Source organism: Crocuta crocuta, unplaced genomic scaffold, assembly GCF_008692635.1.
Source record: "Crocuta crocuta isolate KB4526 unplaced genomic scaffold, BGI_CrCroc_1.0 scaffold290, whole genome shotgun sequence".
NCBI classification, from domain to species: Eukaryota; Metazoa; Chordata; class Mammalia; order Carnivora; family Hyaenidae; genus Crocuta; species Crocuta crocuta.
In genome coordinates, this window is record NW_027527429.1 from 8,353,608 (window position 1) to 8,361,631 (window position 8,024).

Sequence of the window (8,024 nt, forward strand, 5' to 3'; positions counted from 1 at the left end):
AAGGTGACTGTAAAGCCCTACCCGCCAATAGTTGGCCACAGGCTTCCTGCCCCCAGCTTGGGAGTCCATTCTGGGTCCTTGGCTCACCCCAGGAAGCTCCCTCTAGTGGTCACAGTGATGGGGAAGGGGTAATTCACCAACACTCCTTCCCACTCCTGTCCCCGTCAGGAGCCCTTCCCCTGTGGCCTATGGTCAGTCTGTTGGGGGGGGGTGTGCCCTCTTGGACGGACATAGACTTGCAGAGTGACCTCCCCGTGACGCTGTGAGGTTGTTGACCCAATTCTTAGTGCAGAGCCTGTGAGTGTACTTGGCATCAAAGAGCTTAGGGGTCCAGATGTGTAACTTTGAAGCCCTTTGAAGGCATTTGACGTGCATGGGACATAATTTCAAGTGAGCTTATTCTCTTTTTAAAATCATTTTTTAAGGTTTAAAAAATTTTTATTTTTGAGAGAGAGAGAAGGAGACAGAGGATCAGAAGCAGGCTCTGCGCTGACAGCAGCGAGCTCACTTCAGGGCTTGAACTCACAAACTGCAAGATCATCACCTGAGCTGAAGTCCGACGCTCAACCAAGTGAGCCACTCAGGTGCCCGTTTTTTTATTTTTATTTTTTTTAAGTTTTTAGTTTACTTTTTCAAGTAATCTCTACACCCAAAGTGGGGCTCGAACTCGTGACCCAGAGGTCTAGAGTAGCATGCTCTTCCAACTGAGCCAGCCAGGTGCCCCTCAGGTGAGCTTATTCTAAGTCCAGCCTATACACTAGACCAAGAAATTGCTCTTGCTTTTATTTCTGATATTAACCACACAAGGTAATAAAATGAACAACAAACTAATAGAACAAAAGTGCTTCCATATGTGGCTTCCTTCTTGTAGAAAAATGTTACCCTGTACACCACTCTTTCTTCCTCTCTCCCCATACCTTTTTTCTCTCCCTCTCTGCTTCACTCTCCCCCTTTCTTTCAACCAAACAAAATATGGACTCTTCCTGTGTGCCAGCCACTGTTCTAGGAGCTGGCAATATTTGTGAACAATAATATAAGGAGATCCTTGGCTGGTAGATCTTCCAGGCCAGAGGAAGGACACAGGCAATAGCACCATAAGCAATAAGTAAATTTTACAGTGTTTTATAGAGGACTGAGGGTCATGGGAATAAAATAAGTGGGGATTTGCAGTTCTAAGCAGGTGGTCAGGGTGGACTTCATTAAGATGACATTTGAGCAAAGACTTGAAGGCAAATGCAGAGGAAGAGAAATGTCTTTCCTTCTACCCATCCAAGTTCTTGGCTAGGGCTTCTGTAACAAAAAACAAGTAACAGAAAGCAAATAGCAGAAGAGCATGCAGACTTATTTAAGTTTTATGTGACACAGGAGCCTTTATAAGGAAATGTAGACCTGAAGGAGTGATTAAACCCGAGCCTTTCAATGCTAGGTTGATGAAGAATGAAAAGTTGTAGGAAAATGTGATATGACAGTTGTGTCCTAGAGATAAGGATCTTCTTTTCCCATAGGTACAGAGAAGTCATCTCTCACCTAAGGGTCTATGACCTTCTTGAGGGGAAGGTCACAGAGTCCTTCTTGAACCTGCTATTTTTCAAATTCCTTCAGCTCAGATAGCCACGGGCTATGGAGAAGAGCATGCCTGGCACAGGGACCAGCCAGCACAAAGGCCCAGGGCAGGAGGGTGCCTGGCTCTGGCAAGAAATAGCAGGGAGGTCTTCCTAGCTGGACCGCAGTAGGTGGGACGTAAGAGGAGATTCAATCAGAGAGTGGGAGAGGGGCGTTGGAAAGACCTCGGTCACCGGAATATTTTTAAAACACTTAAAAAAGAATAAAATTTTTAAAAATGGTTACTTTTGAGAGTGAGAGAGAGCATGCATGAACAGGGGAGGGGCAGAGAGAGAAAGAGAGAGAGGGAGGGAGACAGAGGATCTGAAGTAGGCTCCGCACTGTCAGGGCAGTGCCCAACATGGGACTTGAACCCACGAATCATGAGATCACGACCTGAGCCGAAATCAAGTCAGGCATTTAACTGATTGAATCACCAGGTACCCTAAAGTATGTCTTCTTGACCTAATTATAGCCAGGCTTATGTGGTCCAGACTTGGCCCTGATTCATCTGATTTTAATGGGAATCATGCTGGGTCAGTTTACAGAATCCTTGGTATCTTTGGTATCTGATCAAAATCCCTCTCAGTATCTTTCACCCTGGCCTGCCTTCACCAAGCATCCTGCCAAGTTGGTTAAGCCAGAATTGCCCCTCACCCCCATGTTTCCTTTTAGTCATTTTCTAACCATTAACCCCCACCCTGCTCTTTGACTATAAATCCCCCCTTGTCCCTGTATTCAGAATGGAGCTCGGTTCTACACTGAGGTCCCTCTTCCCCCATTGCGATATTTCCAGAATAAAATATGCCTTTACTGCTTTAACTTCTGTCTGGCTCTGGTCCTCTTTCAACACAAAACTAGAGTAAAGAGGATGATGAACTTGGCATGAACCAATCACACAGGTTCCACAATGACCAGCTCATGGCCACCTTGTTTCACCTGTGTCTCCATTTCCCATCTCCCTGGCATCACATCATTTCATCCCTAAGTACTTCTATGTGTATCTCTGATGAGGGCTTCTTTTAAGCTGAACATAAGTCATTTTCACACCTACAAATTTACAATTAATCCTTATTATAAGTAAGTATGCTGTCATTAGGTCATCAGAGGGTATTTTGCAGAGGGGTAATGTGCTTTGATTTCCTTCTTTAAATGGTCAGATTATGTGGTGCACCCAGAATTCTCATACTTTGGTTCAGGGGGGGTCAGATGGTGCAGCTACTTTGGGGGTGTGGCAGTTTCTTATCAAGTTAACCATATGCCTACTTTAGGACCCAGAAATTCCATTCCTAAGTAGATACCAGAGAGAAATGAAAATTTTAGCCCATCAAATGTCATACAAACATATTCATAGCAACTTTATTTTAAAATCCCCAATCTGGAAACAATCTGAATGCCCATTAATAGGCATGGCCACACATGGAAATACCCAGAAAGAAAAAGGAATAGACTATTGATGTATACAAGACTATGAATCAGGTTCAAAACATTAAGCAAAAGAAGCCAGATACAAGAGTGTGTGCTGGTTAATTCCACTTACATGAGTTTCCAGAACAGGCAAAGCTCTGTGTCTGTCTATGGTGACAGAAATAAAACCAGTGGTTGTCTTGGGTGAAGGGGACATGGATATTGATTAGAGAGGGGCTGGTCAATGGGGAGACTTGGTGGTAAAGTTTGAAGACAGGAGTATCAGGGAAATGTGAGGTGATTCAATCTCCACCAGCAATGAAGCCTACTTGGAGTTCAAGGTCATGATTTTAGAGTAATTGCAGCGGACATGGTTGTATTTGACCAAGTGCCACTGGACGTGCTCTGGAGATAGAGAAATGGCTTGAACCAGGGTGTGGTTTTGCTAAGTAAGAGGAAGAAAGTGGGCAAACCAATTCCTAATCCCACCAGAACAAAAAGACTTTCCTTCTGCTTGTTCCCACAGAGAAAGCAAAGTCCCCAAGTATGCACAAAACACAAATCCCCAAAAGTGTAAAGTAGACCCCCAAAGGTCCTCCATCCCACTTCTGTTCAGCTCTGCCCAGCTCCAGGGGCTCCCCAGGGGCCCACTGGGCTCTTTGAGCTACAGTAACTGTGGGATTCTTCCATGAGCACTGCCTCCTTCAAGATGCCTTATCAGCCCATCAAAAGCATCTTTTGCCCCACTTGCAGAACAGAGCACCAGAAGATAAAACTAAATCCCAGTGGCATTCTGCAGCAGACTGCGATTCACACAGGTGTCCTGGGCATCCTCGGATTTCCCAGAACAAGGTACAAGCAGTTCACCCTTGACTACTGGAGGTGGGCAGGCAAGAGAAAGGCAGAAAAAGTGGAAGAGGGAGGAAGAGAAAGGTAAAAAAGAGAATACAATTCTAGGGGCTCAGCATCTTCATGGAACTGGCCCACCTAGTCCCTTCATCCTGAGTTCGATGGAAGACAAACCGACTGTCCAATTCATCCCTTTTATGTACTCCTTTTTTTAAATGTTTATTTTTGAGAGAGAGGAGAGGAAGAGTGAGCAAGAGAGAGCACACAAGTGGGGGAGGGGCAGAGAGAGAGAAGGAGATACAGAATCTGAAGCAGACTCCAGGCTCCGAGATCTCAGCACAGAGCCCAACGTGGGGCTCGAACCCACGAAGCGTGAGATCATGACATGAGCGGAAGTCAGATGCTCAACCTACCGATTCTCCCAGGTGCCCCTATTTTAGGTACTTCACTGGGATCAGTCACCCCAGACTTGAACAGAACTCCTTAGCTCTCAACCTCCTGGAGGAGTCTGAGCCTAGATCCCTTGCTTCAGCCCTGCAGCTAAGACCACCTGACCTTCTTCCTTGGATACTTCCCTCCCTGGCAGCCAACAGTGCAACACACCCAGTAAAGAGGTACGTTAAGACTTCTCAGCCCCAGTCCTTCTGCCAGCTCACGGCTCAGTTCCTGGCTTCGGTCAGGAACATATCGTGAATTGTTCACAAGGGCACTTTGCCAACTCAAATGCCTGCTCTGAGTCTTCATGACTGGCTGTGTGAGGCGTGCTAAGTGTATAGTATCTGCATAATGTATATGCTGTTCCTGCCTATACAGAGGAGGAGATGTCTGGGGAGAGAAGGTCTTCCAGAGTCTCACAGTGAAGCTAGAACTTGCGGTAGCAGCGTGAAAAGCTGTCTTACCTCTCATGGGCTACCAGCAGCCACAGGCCTGATTTACTGCCCTGTCCAACATGGCACTGAGCCTGGGACCTCAGAGGAGATGGAAGAGGCTGCCCTTGGGTGTTCCATCTCAGTTTTATGACTGGATTTGTCACTTTAGTTTCCTGGATCCTTGTTACTCATTCTGCCTGTACCCCATCAGGCTTCATGACCTGTGGGGGAGTGGTTGTCCTCTGGAGGTAAGGTGGGAAGGATGAGGACCAGAGTGGAATCTGAAAAGCTCAGGAACTTTCAACTGGTCCTAGCACCTGGTGTCAGTGAGCTGGGTGGGCCAGATGGGCAGCCGCAGGTGGCTGGGGCATCCTGGACTTGGCTCTGACTTCACCCTTTGCGGCCTCTTCCAGTGTACCTCTTCTGCCCTTGGAAGGACCACTCCAGTGGGATGGACCCGACTTTCTCAGGAATAGCCACTCTGTGGTCTAGAGACCACATTCAGAGCCAAGGTCTGAATCTATAGACCCATAGACCTAGCCTCAGCCAGGCTGTCCCCAAATCACAGCCATGGTAGACTTAGTTCTAGCACTGTGTTCAGAAGTATACTTGATCATGCTTCTTTCTAGCTCTCCACATCCCTCTCCAAAGCACTTGCTGGGACTGTTGTTTGAAACTGGTGGTAATTAAAATAGTTCAATCCAATGATCACTATTTATAAGCTGCTCTGAATATAATGGCCTAACCAAAATCGCATCTCATCAAAAAAAGAGTCCCAATGGGGGCAGACTTATTCATTCCTGAGATTCTACCATGTGCCAGGAAGGATTCGAGAGAGGAAAAACAGCTAGTGTCTGCCTCCAGGACCTAATAACGGAGGGAAGAGGTGGACATACCAACAGAACAGCAGGATGAAGAGTACTGGGGGTGCTTGGCATATGACCATTTATCACGTGTGGTTTCCACTCTTCAAGAGTGATACCTATGGTCCATGACAAGTACCGTGAGACCCAGATGCAAAGGCAGTGTAGAAGGTAGCCACGGATGAGCCCCACTGGCAGTGACTGTCAATGAGAATGCTATTGGCATCTTGGGTGGGATAACTCTTTGTTGTGTGGGACTATCCTGTGCTTTGCATTCTCAGTCTTCATCACTAATAGCCCATAGTATCCCCCAGTCACTGTGACGGCCAGTCACATTTCCCAGGGGTGGGAGGTTGGGACTGCCCAGGTCACCACTGTCCTGAGGGATCCAAACACCATGGGTCTGTGGCTCAAGGCAATTGTGAATTCTCGGCTCCTAGCCACTCAGGCATTCACTCTGGTGAAATGGTGGGGGTGGAGGGGAGGTTGGCAGAAGTGGAGGGCAGCACTAGAGCTCTGGTTATAGGTTCAGAACCATCTGGAGTAGATAACTGTGGTTTTTAGCTGCCTAGCATAGGTTCCCATTTCTTTTGGTAACAGGTTACCAAAATTATCATTTGACCTCTTCCTTGCTGTCAGTCCTCCGACCTTCCATGGGGTTGACTCTCAATTCCAAAAGTGGTCGTAGCCTGGCCAGTCAGAGCATTGCATTCCCCTGGGCAGCGCATGGGTTTTGGGAGGGACACAGGGCCTGATCAGAGGCTGATCAGAACCCTTTTGCTGCTGGGAAACAGACCACCTTCCCTGTCAGACTTGACCTTCAGAGGCTAGGGGGCTGTTGCTGCTGCAGCCATCTGACCCCCTTGTGAGAAGAGCCTGCCTGAGGAGGGAAGTGACCCTGCAAAAGCAGATAGAAATGGGTTTGGGGGCATGGTCTGCATCCCCGGAACAAGTCACATCTGAGCTGGAATTCTCTCTTGACTTTTACATGAGTCAGTACATCCCCGTTTTGTTCAGGTCAGTTTGGGTTAGGTTGTCCGACAGGTACAATGAAAAGGGATTGATTAATATGCCAGAAAGAGGAGCTGAGTACTTTGGGTTGGAGGAGCCAGGCTGACCAGAGGCTCCAGGCCTTTCCACCAGGTCTATGCCCCCTTTCATCCTGACCTGCAGGACAGATGGCAGCGTGACCCTACCCTGCATTCTTCTTGGGGAGGCTGCTCTCCAGAAGAGGTGACCCTCAGTCCAGAGATAGGTACCCTCTCCCAACCTATCAGTGCCTGTTTAGGAAAGGAAATCCTCGGATTGGGAGGTGGTGAGTGGGCTGCGGGGTTCCTCGGGACTGGCCCGGCCCACCTGGCCCAATCCCACCTTCCCTGTTGCAGGTAGGCTCTCTCAAGGCGGGGGTCTTGCTGGTTCCTAGCCTGGCCAGCTCTTACAGGTGGAGCAGGTCACTTGGGCATGGCTCTGTGCACTCACTTACCTGAGTTTAGACTTGCCCTCCTCCCCAACAAATGGCCCCCTCACACCCCCTGGTCAGTAATGACCAGGGGATGTGTCAGTACCTCATGACTACAGGGCATTCTGGACTCCCAGTCGCAGCCACCTGCATTTCTTTGCCTGGGAGCTTCATCTCTGGAGTGGACACAAGTCCTGAGAGAAGGAAGCATCTCCCTCCCAGCAGCCCTTAACTGAGGACCAGTGGGACGGGTGTCTAAACATCCAACTCTCCTGCCGCCGGTGGGAGTACTCTGAGGTAGATGATCTGTTTTCCATTGTTGCCCCGGCAGAATGAGGTCTCAGTTGTCCTCAGGGGCCACCACACCTGAACGGACTGTCCTCTCTTCCATGTTTCACACCCCTCCCCCATACTGGGCACTTTGAACTAAGACCTCTGCCCCAGCTGCTCAAGACCCACCACCAGGCGCTGGCACGGGGGGGGGGCTAAATTACTGGAGGGAGCACAGGCTGCAAGTGGTGCCTGGCCCGCCCCTGCGCCTCCCCCATCACAGGTGAAGCTACCTGAAGCTGTTTCCCAGAGACAGAGACAGAGTGTTCCCCGGGCACGGGGCCCCCTTTCCCCAAGGCGCAGGCCTGGAAGGAGGCCAGCACATTCCTCCTGTTCCCACTACCGGGGATCACCACTGGACGGAAGTGCAGTTGACTCTCATGTTAGGTATTGAACTCAGTTTTATCATTCTTGCTTTTAGGGTGGGAAAATCAGAAACAGTTTGCTCTGTATGTGCAGAGAAAGTTGTTCCCCTTTGGGTCTGTGCCCCCAACACAGATAGGATCCCACCCTCATTGCCTGGGGCTCGCAAAGGCATCCCACATCTACCTCCCAACCCATTTGCCAAGTTGAACTTTGTGTCTCTGGGTATAAAACACACTAATGAAACAGAATTCTTTTTTTTTTTTTTTTTTTTTTTTTTTT

General features: G+C 48.6%; 1 protein-coding gene across 1 annotated transcript in view; it reads right to left on the bottom strand.

The window, feature by feature from the left end:
- Positions 1 to 1,106: 1,106 nt before the first annotated feature.
- Positions 1,107 to 8,024, bottom strand: part of SPATA3 (spermatogenesis associated 3) — a 19,060-nt gene continuing 12,142 nt past the window's right edge. The window contains exon 4 of the mRNA XM_077758119.1: positions 1,107 to 1,290. The gene's annotated coding sequence lies outside the window, so the exon portion shown is untranslated. The remainder of the gene's footprint in view (positions 1,291 to 8,024) is intronic.